Below are 16,721 nucleotides of genomic sequence, written 5' to 3'. Positions count from 1 at the left end.
CCACTTCTCCCATTCGCTTCTGTCGACAAGGCTTTGGAGCAGCGCAAGGACTCCTGGATTTCATCTTTGATAGATTACATCTCTAATTCACCTACACGCCCACCATCCCCAGCATTACGCCGACAAGCTTCGCACTTCGCCATCCTCGACGGAATAGTCTATCGCCGTAACTACAGTTCCGACGGCCGCAAATGGCTGCTTGTAATACCTCGGCAGCTCCGCACGGATGTATGCGCCGCTTTCCACGCCGACCCTCAGTGCGCACACGCTGGTCTCTTCAAGACCTACACCAGACTACGTCATAGGTTTTATTGGCGTGGTATGTACACATTTGTGCAAAATTACATTCGCTCTTGCACAGAATGTCAACGCCGGAAGCCTGATCCTTGCCGCCCTTCTGGACCAATGCAACCATTGTCGTGCCCTTCGCGACCCTTTGACCGGGTTGGAATAGACCTCTACGGGCCTCTGCCACACACAGCTGCTGGCAATCGCTGGGTCATTGTAGCTGTAGACCATCTCACGAGGTATGCAGAAACGGCCCCTCTGCCAGCCGCAACGGCTCGTGACGTTGCCTCCTTCCTCCTTCAACGCTTCGTTCTAAGTCACGGCGCTCCCCGCGAACTCCTGAGCGACCGTGGCCGCGCCTTTCTCGCCGATGTCATTCAAGAACTTCTCGCTGAATGCCGCATTATTCATCGCTGTACCACCGCATATCACCCGCAATCAAACGGATTGACAGAACGCTTTAACCGGACTATTGGCGACATGCTTTCGATGTATGTCGCCTCCAACCACACCAACTGGGACCTCATCCTTCCCTATGTCACGCACGCCTACAACACGGCACCCCAGTCAACGACGGGCTTTTCCCCCTTCTTTCTTCTATATGGCCGCGAACCTTCATTTCCTATTGACACTGTTCTCCCTTACCGTCCCGACTTATCAGAGGGTACACCGGTTTTCGAAGCCGCCCGGTATGCAGAAGAATGTCGGCAACTAGCTCGCTCCCTTACAACGCAAGTACAGGCGCTACAGAAATTTCGTCATGACGATGGGCGCCCCCACCACCAGTTTTCGCCTGACGCTCTTGTTTGGTTGTGGGTGCCTCCTACTTCGACACAAGGTGTCTTCTCCAAGTTCGTATCCCGATACCATGGACCTTACCGGGTTCTACGCCAAACTTCTCCGGTGAACTACGTTATCGAACCTCTGACGCCCCCTACGGACCTGCGTCGCCGAGGCCGCGAAATTGTGCACGTGGATCGGCTCAAGCCGTATCATGAGCCCTTCGTCATCACGACGCCTTAGGCCTCCTGTGCGGCTCTGTCTTCAGCGAGGGGGGAAGTTGTAAGGAAGAAGTGCGCCGTGCCAAGCTCCGCAGCCGGATCGCCAGCGCTACGGAAGTGGGGCTCGGGCTAGACGCTGTTCCTGGTGTGACTGGCTAAGCCTACGCTGTTGCGTGTTCTTGTCCGCGTCGTTCGTGTCGGACTTCTTTGCCATAATATACATGTGTATATATATATATATATATATATATATATATATATATATATATATATATATATATATTGTAAGCACTATTAACGTACTACGTCGTTTTCATTTGTACATAGCCATAATCATCTGCCCTGTTCTTCGCACGTGAGCTGGGGGCGTTGCCTTTTTTTTATTTATTATACCCCTCAGGGCCAAGGGCATTACAGAGGGGGAGTGGTAAATACTAAAAGAAGACAAAGAATGTTGGTTACATGAGTGTTTAAATGGCACCTGTATATACAATATTAGCTAAGGCTTCACGGAACTGTTCATAATTAATAAGGCCTACAACTTCGGCGGGTAGATGGTTCCAGTCACGCGAGGTTCGCGGCAGGAATGATTGTGAAAAACTTTTAGCGTTGCATGACAAAATACCAACTTTGTACTGATGATCAATGCGACGGGATACATAAATTGGATGGGGGATGAGGTGATCTATTAGAGTATGGTGATGGTACAGCTTGTGGAAGAGGGCAATACGAGACACTTTTCTGCGAGATGCCAGCGATGGAAGGCAAAGATTAGATTTCATGTTAGTTATACTCGCTGTGCCGTTGTAGTTAGCAAGAATAAAACGTACAGAGTTATTTTGAACCATCTCGAGGTCAGTGGTTAGGTTTTCATGAGCAGGGTCCCATACCGGAGTTGCGTATTCGAGTTTGGGTCGTATTAATGTTTTATATAACAAAAGTTTCAAATTAGTAGGTACGTTGAAAAAGTTGCGACGTAGGTAGGCAAGCATGCGATTAGCGTTTTTGATTATGTTTTCAGTATGAAGAGGCCAGTTTAGGTTAGAAGTGATGTAAACACCAAGATATTTATATGAAGAAACTGATTCCAACGACATGTTGTTAATGTAGTACGACGGTATTATAGATCTTTTCCTAGAAACGCGCATGACTTTGTATTTGTTAATATTGAGCTCCATTAACCATTCATTGCACCAGTTCCCTATCGTGGTAAGGTCTGACTGAAGTAATTCAATATCGTTAGCATTGGTAACCTCTCTGAAGATGACGCAATCATCAGCGAATAGATGGATATGGGAGTTGATAAGCGAGGGAAGATCATTAATGTAAATTGTGAACAGTAGGGGTCCAAGGACGGAACCCTGCGGAACACCTGAACGGACTTCTGTAAAACCGGAGTTAATACCGTTAGCACAAACAAATTGCGAGCGGTTGAGAAGAAAACATTCAATCCATTTCAAAAGGTTACCGTCTATGTTAAGTTGTTTTAGTTTATGAAGCAATAGTTTGTGACACACATTGTCGAATGCTTTTGAAAAATCTAAGAATATACAATCAGCTAGTGATGATTTGTCAAGAATATGGTGTAGTGCATGTATAAATGATATTAATTGGGTTTCACAGGAGTAAGATTTCCGAAAACCGTGCTGTGCTGACGTAAAAAATGAGTTGAATTCAAGGAAATTAACCAGGTTAGTAAAAATAATATGTTCGAGCATTTTACAGCACGTACTGGTGAGAGAGATGGGACGATAATTATTAGGGGATGCTTTGCTGCCAGATTTATACACTGGAATCACTGCCTATTTTCCACTCATTAGGTAGCGTACAATGGTCAAGGGATTGCTGGAAAAGTTTGGATAGTATAATGGAAGAATAATATGAAGTGTTTTTTAAGAATTTCGAGTTAATACAGTCGTATCCGGGAGCAGAATGAATGCTTAGTCCATCAATAAGCTTGACGACACCGGATGGAGCAACAATTATGGAGGGCATGGTAACATAGTTACGGTGCTGTGTACTTGGCATATGTGTTCTGGATGTGGCTGCGAAATTTTCTGAAAATGTATGCATTAGTATGGTGGCAGAAAGCTCAGAAGGAATTGGAACACCGGAAGAGTCTGTTAAGGTAAGGCTGTTGTCAGTCGAAGGAATAATTGCACGCCAAAATTTTTTAACATTAGTGGTAAGCATTGAAGGGAGAACTTGTGATTCGAAGTGCTTTTTGGCGTCTTTGAGCGCTTGCACCTATGTGTTTGACGCCGCAGTATACGATGCCCAGCGTTCAATTGTGGGTGAAAGCTTTGCAATGCGGTAGAGACGCTTCTTTTTATTTGATAAACGCTTAATGTAATTATTGTACCAGGGAGAGTTTGTGTGAGTTGTAATGGTGCGTTGTGGGATGTACTGTTCAGTTAGATGGTTGACTATAGCTGTGAACATGTTCCAATTAGTTTGTGCACTACGGTGTACAACTTTCCATTAAGGAAAACGCCAATAAACGAAGTTGGTGCATTATTTATGGCCTGATAATTTGCTCTGTAGTAGTCTCGTATTATTGTTTTCTCCTTTTTAGTTTTCGGAAGGTCTAGTTTAATATCGAACTGTAGAAGTAAGTGGTCGCTAATTCCTGGCAGGTAAGTTACAGGCCATACTATATCGGGTTGATTAGTGAAGACTAAATCTAGTGTATTCGCCGTGGTAGCTGTTATTCTAGTTGCCTGAGCGCAGATCTGCACGAGTGAGACTACTGAACACACATCTAAAAAGTCACGAGCTTGAGGTGAGAGTGGGGATATTAAAGGGGGGTCGGTATTCCATGTGATGTTTGGTAAATTAAAATCGCCAAGTAGGAACAGCGGGGATGAAGGAAAGCGTGTTGCAACGGTATAATAGCGTCATAAAGTTCGTTACTAAAGCTTGGTGACGACGAAGGTGGACGGTAGCATACCCCTATTACAACTTTTTGATGATGAAGTGTTATTGAAGACCATACTAATTCTAGTTCAGTCTGCACGTGTATACATGATGATGGTATATCATTGGAAATTGCGAGAAGCACACCGCCGCCTCTCTGCGTACTACGATCACAGCGATAGAATGAAAAGCAGTGAGCATTGACGAAGATATCAGCGTCGCAGACATGCGCAGTGAGCCATGTTTCGGTTAGCGCGATTATTTTAGCCGAACATGTATCGATTGCTGATGTGAGTGAGTTGTACTTTTAAGGACGCTTCTGATATTAGTAAAAAGAAGCGATACTGAAGCCGAGGATGTCTGGCCACTACCCCTCACTCGTCCCTAGGAAGTATTAACAGATGTAGTAGCAGAGGGCGAGCTGGCATGTGCACTTTTCGTATCAGTGGAAATGAAAGCGGCAGTGATAGGGTCGTACATGTAAGGTTTCTTGTTCATAAGTAACTTGTTGTGGCGCAACTTATGGGTTGGGGATCCAGGTTGGATTTTCGCAAAGTCGAGCAACTTTTTTCGTGCTAGACGTGTTGCGACCGAGTAATCTTCACTAATGGTGCCCTTACTTTCCTTCAGGCTGTTGCGTTTGGCGAGTATTAAGCCTTTAGCTTTGAAGTTCAAAAATTTTGCAATGATAGGGCGATAGGGCGTTAGGTGCGAATCTTCCTAAACGGTGTGCGCGTTCAATTTCGTGAGGGGAAAGGGGGTCAGTTAGGAGCTCACTAAGGATAGAAGTCAGTTTTTCCTCAGCCGCCTGCCAGGTTTCATCGGAATCTGGGATGCCATAGAAAATTAAATTGTTACGCCGTGACCGGTCGTCAAGATCATCCTGCCTTGATCGCAAAGTGGTGGCCAGTGCAGAAAGTTCGTCTGTTTGAGTGTGAATGGTGGCAATATCCTGGCTTAGTTCATCTAACCTTTTATAATTTTCCTCTAGCTCATCTAAATGGTTTTGAATCGCTGTGATTTCGGTTTCAATTGATTTCTGACCAGTTTTAATAGCTTTAACGTCAGCTGTCAATTCCGTTTGTGTTTTAGAACTATGCAGCGAACGGGTGTGTACGTCCTTTAGCAAGCGAAAAATAACTTTCATCTGTTCAGTGGGATCCGAAGGTAAAGATTCAATGTCTAAAAAAACTTCCGAGCGGGTGGTTTTGGGCCCAGGGTTGCTCTCAACATCACCCACGCGCAACAATAAAAGGGTAATAGAGAAACATTCACAACAAATTTCGCTCAAGACTTGTGGACACGGGAACAGCAATAAGCAGACGTTATTGCTCTTCTTAGCATACAAGGGAAGGTTTGTACGCACCTGCATAGCAAACGGAAATCAGTTCAGCGCTCCGTCAAGGCTACTGTCCTCGTGTCCACTGAAGCAGCTGTTGCAGGGCCGGGTTCTTAAGTTCGGGTCCGAGGATGGTGTTGCTGTCGATCCGAGGGATGTTTTAAGGTCGAGTTGTACCGGGCAGAATGAGTCGACGAAGGGTGCGAAAGCAAGATGCGATGAAGGCACCTCGTCAATCGCGCAGGCGTACCGATGATCCATGGTTACGGGTGACGGAAGCAGGCATATCAGGTCAGCTGACCTGATATAATAGAATAGATAGATATAGAAGATATAGACATATAGATATAGATATAAGATACAGAACAGAAGAATAGATATAGAATAAACAGCGCTGGACAACTTGATCGGTCTAGGTATTATAAAGTGGTGGAGGTACGTCAAGACCCCGACATCCTCTCGCGTTCCCGTCTTTCCTGCAGCTCCGTTCCGGTCGCCGCCTGCGCCCGGCCCTACCGACGCCTCTAACCCTACCACACAGACTTGACCGGTGTTGCAAAGACGTGGTATTTCAACCTTGAATCCGACATCGCGGATTGCTCCACCTTTAACTCCAAGCTGCGGCAAATCTTCGCTTCCGTGCAGAAGTCGCCAAACAGACGCTGGGAACGCGCCGCCAACTTCCACAAGAGTCTTATACCTCATACATAGAGGATGTCTTGGCTCTGTGCCGCCGTGTGAATCCTAGCATGACGAAAGACGAACGCGTTCGCCACATCTTGAAAGGCATTGGGTCTGTAGCGTTCAACGCCTTAATCGTGCAAAATCCGGCTTCTGTCCAAGACATCACTTGAACGTGTCAGCGCGTATACGTGCTGCAGTCTATTCGTCCTCCACATGACAGTAGCGATCCTCAGGTTCCCCATTCTCCAGATCTACGTGCTCTTATCCGTACCATTATCCGCGAAGACCTTCAACTACAAGACCTGAGGCGTCCACCTGCTGCCTGCGGCCCAACCACTACTTCGACTTGCCCGAAGTCATAAAGCAAGAGTTGACAGCGATGACTACACACACGACGCATCTTGCTCCGGTAGCGAGCCCCACACCTACATACGCGGATGTTGCTTCGCTACCCACCGCTACCGTGACATAGGTACCTACTGGCGTTTCTCATGACCATTTCGCTTCGATGGGAACAAGAGCACTTGCTGTGCCATCGTAGCCTCAATGGCATCCACCTCGTCCGGTTTGTTTTTACTGTTGTACACGCTCCCATATATCTCGCTTCTGCTGCCGTCGCCAGCAGGATGAAAGACAAGGCTATGCTGAGCACGAAAGAGACCGCACTCGCCGATCAGACGCCTACAATCCCGGATCGTACTCGTTCCCTCAACAGCGTTCTCTGTCTCATCCAGCTGCTCCCAATCTGCCTCATAGTTCTCGTTCGGCCAGACGTCGTTTTCCATCGCCTACCGGCGCTCTACATCACCGCTTCACCCCACTTCCCATCTTGTCGACCAGCACTCGGAAAACTAAATTATGCAGTTTTTGCAGGGCAAACTGCTTCTTATCGGTTCTCAAAAATTACTCCTGTTCGCACGGCCAACATGGTTACTGTGACTGCCGAAGGTGTTCCCGCGTCAGCTCTCATCAATACTGGTGCCGCCGTTTCTGTTCTTCCTAGTGATCTGTGTTCCCGGATCCGTAAAGTAAAAACGCTTTATCTTTGATCTATTTTGCGTCCTCTAATAATGCATTCATTCTCCCGACGGACAATGTACTTCTCGAGTTCTCATCGACGGCATACGCCACCACATTGAGTTTATCATCCTTCCAACGTGTATTCATGAACGTATACTTGGTTGGAACTTCCTACATTCTGCTTCAGCCGTCATTCATGTAGAGAGGGGGTTGTCCACATCACGGATACAGAGCTTGCACCTGTTACGGACTATTCACTTTCATGCGTGAAATTGGCCATCGCTGCAGACTACGTCCTGCGTCCTGGTCACGAAGACGTTGTAGCCATGACATCCAGTCAGATCGCTGATGGAGACGCCCTAGTCGTCCCTTCTTCCGGCTGTACTTCTCGCGGAATTCTCATTGCCGCCTGTCTCGTCCGGTTTTCACGTGGCCGCGCCCTTTTGTCTACTTGTAACACGACCCCAGATCCTGTCATGCTGCCCAAAGGGATGACTGTGGCAACCCTCACCGACACTGAACTTATCCCTATACTCACGCTTTGCTCTTCATCGCCAGCACCAACCTCAGGTTCGGATGATTCTTTCCCTCCTCCATCCGTTCTTGGTTCTGACCTAACAGCCGCGCAGTCCGAAGACTTAACGGTGGTCTTGGCAAAACACAAAGCCTGTTTCGATAGCTGTTCCCCTGTGTTGTGCCAAACTCCTGCGGCTACACACCGCATCGAAACCGATGGTTCCGCTATAATACGACGACGACCCTATCGTGCATCACCGTCCGAACGAAAGGCCATTGAGCAATAGGTTGCTGAGATGCTTGCGTGGTAGACAATACGACCTTCAGCTAGCCTATGGGCTTCTCCCGTGGTCGTGGTAAAGAAAAAAAGATGGCTCCGTTCGTTTTGCGCCGATTATCGAGCGCTCAATAAGATCACACGCAAGGACGTATATCCAAGACCTCGAATTGACGACGCTTTGAACACACTACAAGGGGCGGAGTATTTCTCCAGCCTTGATCTTCGATCAGGATATTGGGAAATTCCGATGAACGAGACTTACAGAGAAAAGACCGCATTCGCTACACCAGATGTACTTTATGAATTTAATGCGATGCCTTTTGGGGCCCTTGTAATGCTCCTGCGACATTTGAGCGCATGATAGACAACGTACATCGTGGTCTCAAATGGAAGAAATGCCTCTGTTATCTGGACGATATTGTTATCTTTTCGTCTTACTTCAGCCAACATCTTCACTGATTAGACGAAGTTCTCAAGTGTGTTGCAAATGCTGGTCTCCAGATCAATACAAAAAAATCCAAATTTACAAGCAAGACGATAAAAGTATTGGGTCACGTCGTCTCAAAAGATGGCATCCAGCCCGACCCCGAAAAGACTAGTGCCGTTCTCCAGTTTCCTCGTCCCCAGCAACAGAAAGATCTACGTAGTTTCCTCGGCTTGGCGCCATATTTTCGTAGATTTACACGCAACTTCGCAGCAATAGGAGGTAATCTATACAAGCTACTGGTTACCGGTGCCTCTTTGACGTAAACTAGCGACTGCGAGTCGGCTTTTCAAGCTCTTAAGCGGCATCTTACTGCCGGACCAGTGCTTCGCCACTTCGATAATTGAGCCCCCACCATACTTCATACTGACGCAAGCGCACAAGGTATTGGCGCAGTACTTCTGCAACGTAATACCGCCTCTAAAAAGCAAGTCATAGCATATGCCAGCCGAAAACTTTCTCCAGCCGGGCGGAACTACAACATTACAGAGCAAGAGTGCCTGGCTATCGTTTGGTCTATTCAGAAATTTCGCTCATATCTTTACGGTCGCCACTTCACCATCGTCATCGACCATAATGCTCTGTGTTGGCTTTGATCAATGAAAAACATGTCAGGACGCTTAGGACGCTGGATACTCCGCTTGCAGGAAAATGACTTCACTATAACGTACAGGTCTGGAAAAAGTAATCATGACGCAGACGCATTGTCTCGCTGCCCACTCTCGCTCTCTCCCGGTAACGCGTCGTCGTCTTCCCCACCAAGTCATTCCGATGCTACGCCTGCCTCACACCAGCTCTCGATAATGCCCCTGGACTAAGTTACGATTTCATCACGCTCTGATTTCATCTCGCTTCAGCGGGCCGGCTCCTTTTGTCGAGATCTCACGGATCGCCTTAGTGGGTTCGCCGAACCACCCAACAGCCGCTTGCGACGCCAACTTCCACAATTCCGCCTTCAAGGTGGCGTGCTACACCGCTACGTTTACCACCCAACAGCTCACCGGTGGGTCCCAGTTCTACCTCGCTGCCTTCGCTTGCGGGTATTAGAGGCACTTCACGACGACGTATCGGCTGGCCACTTAGGCTTCCACAAGACTTACGACCGCATAAACACCCGCTTCTTCTGGCCTGGCCTATCCACAACGGTAGCCTAATACATTGCCTCTTGTGCGTCATGGCAGCACCGCTAACGCTCGACATCCCCTCCTGCTGTTGGTATTTTGGTAGTATTGATTTATATGGTCCCTTGTCGTTGACACACTCCGGTCACCGTTGTACTGTCACTTCGGTCGACCTTTTAACAAGATATGCCGAGACTGCCCCTCTGCTATCCGGAACCGCTTCTGAAGTCGCCCACTTTTTCTTGCGCTCTATCGTCTTGCGCCACGGGACTCCTCGCATTCTTCTCAGTTACCGTGGCAAGGCATTCATTTCACAAGTTCTCGAGGAAGTTCTTCGGGCCACTAATACCTTCCACAAACTACTTCTACCTATCATCCGCCAACGAATGGCCTTGCTGGGTGCTTCCACCGTACGCTGTCTGACATGATTTCCATGTACATCCGCCCGGCCACACTGGCTGGGATAAAATTCTTCCTTTTGTGACATTCGCATACAATACTGCTATTCAACGGACTACCGCCTACAGCCCTTTCTTCCTTGTGTATGGACGATCTCCTTCCACCATATATGACAGAGAACTCTCTTTCGCACCTTCTTCGCCTAACGCGTCGCTTCCAGAAGATTTTGCTGCCCGAGTTGCACATTGCCGTCAAATCTCTCGGCAAAGCACAGAATCTACCCAAGCTGAGCGCAAGCGTTACTGCGACAACAAACGCCGTGACCCGCCTTTTCACCCGGGAGACGAAGTCCTGCTTTGGACTCCACTCCGCACCCCAGGCCTCTGTGAGAAGTTCCTTTCACGCTACATTGGCCCATACACCGTTGTGCAGCAAACTTCTGCAGTGAACTATCTCGCCCTCCCAGTATATATATATATATATATATATATATATATATATATATATATATATATATATAGGGATAGGTGGGTGACAAAATTTTGGCCGCCAGACTTTTTATTCAGCGAGAGACCCTCGACACAAGACCAATCTGTGATTTTGAGTATGTAAAGATGAGAAGATGACGCGCATGAATAATGCTAACGATAATTTCCTCGCGCGTGTAAGCGGCCAGTCAGGTCGCGACTTAGCCAGGAACGAAAGGCCGAACGAATCGTTTGAGGCGCGAAACGTGAACGATCTACGAACCACGGTAATAACGGTCCGAAGAAACCTCAACGGGAGGAACGGGGTAGTTCACTGGGGATGGTTGTTCAGTAATAATGTAGAATCCTAGGAAGCGTGATTCGAACTTCTCACAGAATCTGGGGGTACGAATGGGCGTCTAATGGAGCAATTCTCATCCAGGAAGAACGCAGACGTCTCTACAAGAGATGTCGTAATGTTTCTTGAGATTTAGCTGGCTGACCTCTGTGTTGAGGTGAGCACTTTGGCGATATTCGTGAAGTCCCGAGACGAACTGTTCGGTAATGCTGGCCAAGGTGTCATTTGGGGTCTTTAAGAAAACGGCGTCGATGCTGAGTGACGGCGAACGGCCGTAAACGGGGTAAAAAGGTAAGTATCCCGTAGCTCATTGGATAACGGTGTTGTAAGCAAACGTCAGAGAAGGTAAAAGTTTGTCCCAGTTGTCGTGGTTTGGCGATGAAATCATTGCTATTATTTCCTCTAGAGTGCGATGAAATCGCCCAATTAAGCCACTTGTTTGAAGGTCATATGCGGATGTCGTCTTATGAACTGTGCCCCAAGCTCTGAGTTCTTCGATCATAGGTGACATGAAAGTCTTGCCGCCATCTCCCAACATTACACGATGTGCACCATGACGCAGCACACCAGAGTCCAGAAAATATGGTGCAACCTTCGAGTCCGAACTGAAGCGTTGAAGAGCCGTTTCTGAATACCACGTGAGATAGTCGACAACTGCCACGATTCACCAATGACCTGCTGAAGTTATGAGCAGATGCCCGACCAAGTCTGGCCCAACGATGGCAAAAGGTGTTAGGCATGGGCTGTAAAAGGCAAGCAGGAGGCGAAGTTGGTGGTTTCCGCCAGTGACACTCGATGCAAATGTCGACGTTCTTGGCCACAAATGCAGACATGGGGTGCTATGCAGGATGCGCCGAGTTTGGCGAAACTCGGGATCTTCACGAGCTCTGGCGACACCCCAAGATGAAAGCACGAATGGTACCGAGGCACAGTTTATCTTTCGACAAGCTTGCAGTTTCATTGGTTTATCTAGATTCATTCTGGCTGGCTATCATTCCTTGGGCGTTGCCTCCAGGGCGGTCGACAAACTGGGGCTCACGTGATCATACCGTCGGTGCATGGTCGTGCCTTCTTTCACTTGTTTGTCGTTCCACCGAGTGCATTACATGCACAAGCGAGTTATAAAACAAACGCATTTAGTACGATATTATTAGTTAGTTTGAAGTGGTTTAGAAGCATTTTAAGACTTACAACATGTACACTGAATGTGCATTAGACTAATTTGTAATTTAGTACGCTTCGCATTATACCACGAGGGAACGCTGTGGTGGCGTCATCACATCGATTCACCGGGCGAGCATGGCGGCTAAGCATCGGAGGCGCCCAGTGTAAACAAACTCGTACAACGAGCTTGCAGTGCGCGACGTAGTGATCAGGCTCGACGATGACCACTATTTCTCGGATATTTCTGTTCCTCCGTGAGCAATCTTTCCGTGCACCCCGAAAGAGTGCCAATAGCTTCGGCGATTTTACAGATCGCAACGCGCACCTACTATTCACGGCGCAGTGCTGAAGAAACAACCTGTCCGGTGCTGCTTCTGCGAGTGCGCTGAGTTACTCCACTCTGCGTGATTGCGAGCGTCACGAATATTACATAGTGTGTGCAAAAGGAAGACAGCCTATATAGCTACGATGCGACAAGGAGGTAGTACCGACGATGGATCTCGCTACCAACACAGTGAAGGAGACATCGACAAGCTGCAGATAAGTATGTTTCTACTGTTTCATATTTAGCATAATAAGAGTGCACGGATTAAGTCACTTTCGTAGTAACGAACTGAATGCCCAGCAGTTTAAAGAAGGCAGTGAGAACCAATGAGTGTTCGTGCTTTTACATGCAAGTGGGCCCGCGAAAATATGGAAAAGATGAAGGTGACCTTCACTAACTTGGTGAGATAACAGAAATTCATGAGTGACATTAAGCCCGCAAAATTTATGGAAGAGTAACTTTATCCAGGTGAAATATCAATAGCAGGTACTGATATAAAGCAGGAAACTTATACAAAAATTTCATGGGTTGAACAGCACATGGAAGGCATTACCGAATCGTGATCGCCACATTACCGATATCCTTGAAAAAAGTGTAGAATCATTGCATTCTACCGGTTATGCAATATGGGACATAAACCTGGAGGTCAACAAAGAAACTTGACATGTCAAGGACTGTGCAGAAAGTGAAGTAACAAAAATTGTTGGAGATAGCATTAAGGCAGGAAGACAGTGGCGTAGTAAACCGTGGCAACTGAAAAAAGGAATCGGCAGGCAGGCCATGCACGTGTTCGATCACTTGTTGCCCATTCATAACAGGTGATTACATAAGCGTGACAGAATGGATGTCAAGGAGAGAGTACAGCCGAGGATGGTATAAAATTGCATAATATGATGTTTGTAGGCGTAGAATGCAATCAGCTCGTATAAGACGGGATTGTAGGGTGAGGCATTTGTTTTGCAGCTAACAAAAATAGGTTTGTGGTGCTGACAGTAGAGACTCGTGAAGGTGCGGGGCCACCTTAGCTGCTGGCACATTAATCAACATGACAATTGGCTCTGAAAAAGAAAACCCCAGTTATGAAAAATAAAGCAACGTTGTCCCAACGCATTGTTTTATTATGCATACTACACTAGAGGCTTCCACAGTTAAGGGCACTTAGTACTAATAGTGCAACGAGCATTTTTCTTTGTAAATAATGGTTTGTATGCGGCTGATTCATTCCAATACACTTTTTTGCAGCAAAAGATTCTGCTGCTGGAGGCACTCAACCGCCTGGTGGCAGTAGGCGAGCGCCAGGCACGTGCTCTTGAGAGTGTGGCAGAGGTCCAGAGGGCTGCTCTGCAACAGTAGTATCGGTGCCCTCACTGCTCTCCTGTCGAGCCCACAGAAGGCACCTCATAAAGGAGCTTTCAGTTTAACATCTTGTTTATTATTCAAGAACATGAATAAAATTATTGCAGTAAACATTGTGCTGTGCATATTAAGAGACTTGTAACATGCACTTGGTGTCACTTCAAAATAGGCATAAACATAAGCCAACCTGTGCCACTCTTGGACCATGTAAATAAAAATACACTAATGCAGCATACACGTCATTGTGGTGTTTGTTCTTTCTATGTGCAAGAATACGGTGCGTGTTGATCAGCCACAAGATGAACGGTGTGTGTAATTCACTATGAAGACAGGAAACAGCAGGAGCTTAATAATGATATCACCTATAGACTGTGCATATGACTGCAACACTCCCCGATTCAAATGTGCCATTACATGCATGTTCGATACCACATATTCTTTAACATTGTCTTATAATTGCATGTACTATATTTCACACATCTCAAGCGCTTGCACAGCACACTTCTGATGTATCCATTTCATAGGCCAAATAATTGTACACTTTGTCCTTTTGTGTTTTTTGAAAAGCAGCATCCTTTACAGTCTGCTAAACCTTCAGAAGACAGGAGAGGCCCCGCCCAGATGACCAAAGTGCAGCAGCCGATTGCCTCCACGTCTAAAGAAATAGTCCCTCTCCAACGAGTAGGTTGGAGAGGGACTATCTGTCCGGTGGCACGATGTCAGTCTAGAGTGCGTGCCCATTGGTGCAGGCTTGTGTTCACCTGCCTTCAAGTGCAGATTCCGCAGCCTCCTAAAGTTGTATCCAACTATAGAAACACGTAATGCCTTGCACCAGTTGCATAGACTTCTGCAACTTGATAGCACACAATGATCAGGAGCAGAAATCTATAAAGGCATCCAAGCAAAGCTGGCTGGCCACACTTCCATTATGAGGGGCTGTAAAAAGGTCTCGCCAAATATTTCCATGACATCCTTGAAAAAGAGGTGGTGTTTGGCACTTCTTTGAATCAAAAACAGATTACAGTGAATGTTGTGTAGCATATCAAAACAAACTGAGCTTGGTTATCTGCACAGCATGTAATGGGAGGTTGTGCTTCACATAGGAAACAAACTGCTCTGTCCACTACAATTTTCAGGCCGGTATGGCACCTATTATGTCGACAGTGTCTATATACAAGTTACACTTTTCACAGGCCATTGATTTCACCATTATTTTTGTATGATGGTTCTTTCAATCAGTGCTTGTATTACATGAGCAGGTGGATTTGAAAGCAAAGCTTTGTTTGCAAACCTTCCGACTTCCATAATTGTGTGGCAAGGCACTGGCATGTTGTCGAATAGCTCACACTTCCTCGGTCCTGCACCAAAGAAGCCCAATGCTCTATTTGAAGTTGGATCGCACAACAATTCAACGGCACACAAAGTAGCGTAACACACACAGCAAAGCATTCTGCTGTGTGTATTTCTCTTCTTTGTGTCCCGTCGAATTGTTGGGCAATTAAACTTCAAGCTTCTATACCAATGCACCGTCTTCAACCTCACCAATGCTCTAGTTATTAGGCCACAATGGTGCACATCTTTGAAATTTCCCAACACAAATTAGCTCTCCAAAAAATCACAAATGTTAAATTTTGCAGCACAGGTGTATGTATGCACGTGCCATATTCTTTACCACTAAATTCACAGGAATCAAAGGGGCAAGCATTAACCAGCCTTGCTGCTGCCGTTACCATTATCATCATGACACCAATGGAAAGACAGTGCCACGTTTCGGTAAAGGGAGTGCCGGAGGGAAAGGTGCGACAGCGAGGGCTTACAATAAAAATAACGGTTACGAGACATGTTCGATGCCAATATATGCTGCATGTCGCTCAGCCTACTCTGGCATTGCGGCAAGGGTTTACTCGTTTAAGCATATCACGTTTTGTGTAATCATTGCTCTAAAGCTCTACAAATGGTCTATTTGCTCTGCAATTTTTATTTTTATCATGGTGGGTTAAAGACCCACTTTTTATTGGCATCTGCACCACATTTCTTCCGATATGTAATTTTGCCTTGGTGGTTCATGACATCTTCACGTACAGAGTTCTGCAGAGCATTGGATGCGCATTGTTCTACTGCTTAAGAATTAGAGCCCCATTATGAGATGAAAATATACAATTTATCCATCCAGAATAACGTCGCCCCCCCCCCCAAAAAAGAAGATACACTGAAACTCTGGCACATGCATCGACAGTGAACAGAGCAAACAATCTGAAGTATTTTCTTCATGCAAGCCAACACACTAAGATTCTCAAAGCATTTTCATTTCGCCACAAATGCATAGGCACAACCGGCTTGGCGCAACATCCACATCTCGCGCTGCAACAAATTGTGCAATGCCTCGCTGTTTCATAGTGCGGCCGATAGATTACGATGACTAAAATTCAGCATTGTGCATACTAAGTAACTTCACCAATGAAGAACCCCACGTTTTTTATGGTATTAGGATTCATAGGTTACTTCACACAATTTCTGATATCCATTTATCTATTTATACTTAACTTCTTTCCCAGGAAAGTGAGCCATTTGGAAGGCACCCTGAGAGACAAGTAGAACAATCGGCAAAAAGTCATCAACCAGCGAAAAAGTCAGTATCATAAGCAGCCGCATGTGAGATGTCGCTAACACAAAATTTAAGTTGGCTAATCAGAAGTCACAAATCTAGCAATATGAGGTGTCTAAACATTGCTTCAATGTTAATCACAGTAACGCTGACATTCAAGGCGCCTTAATTCCTACGTACGCTCCGTCGACACACCCGACTACGATCGTAATGTTCCCACGAAGTAGGTAGCATTCTTTTATATATGCCCGCTCAGCCGCAGTATTCTGGAAAGCTAGCCACCGCTTACGCACTGCCGCATCGATAAGCGCGTCAGACACATCTCTGACACAGTGGCTAACAGTAGTTTGATGGCGTCCAATAACGCTCGGCACCGACGCTTCCCTGAAAACTCCCAG

Source organism: Dermacentor variabilis, chromosome 4, assembly GCF_050947875.1.
Source record: "Dermacentor variabilis isolate Ectoservices chromosome 4, ASM5094787v1, whole genome shotgun sequence".
NCBI lineage: Eukaryota > Metazoa > Arthropoda > Arachnida > Ixodida > Ixodidae > Dermacentor > Dermacentor variabilis.
Note: the sequence above shows the minus strand (reverse complement) of the source record.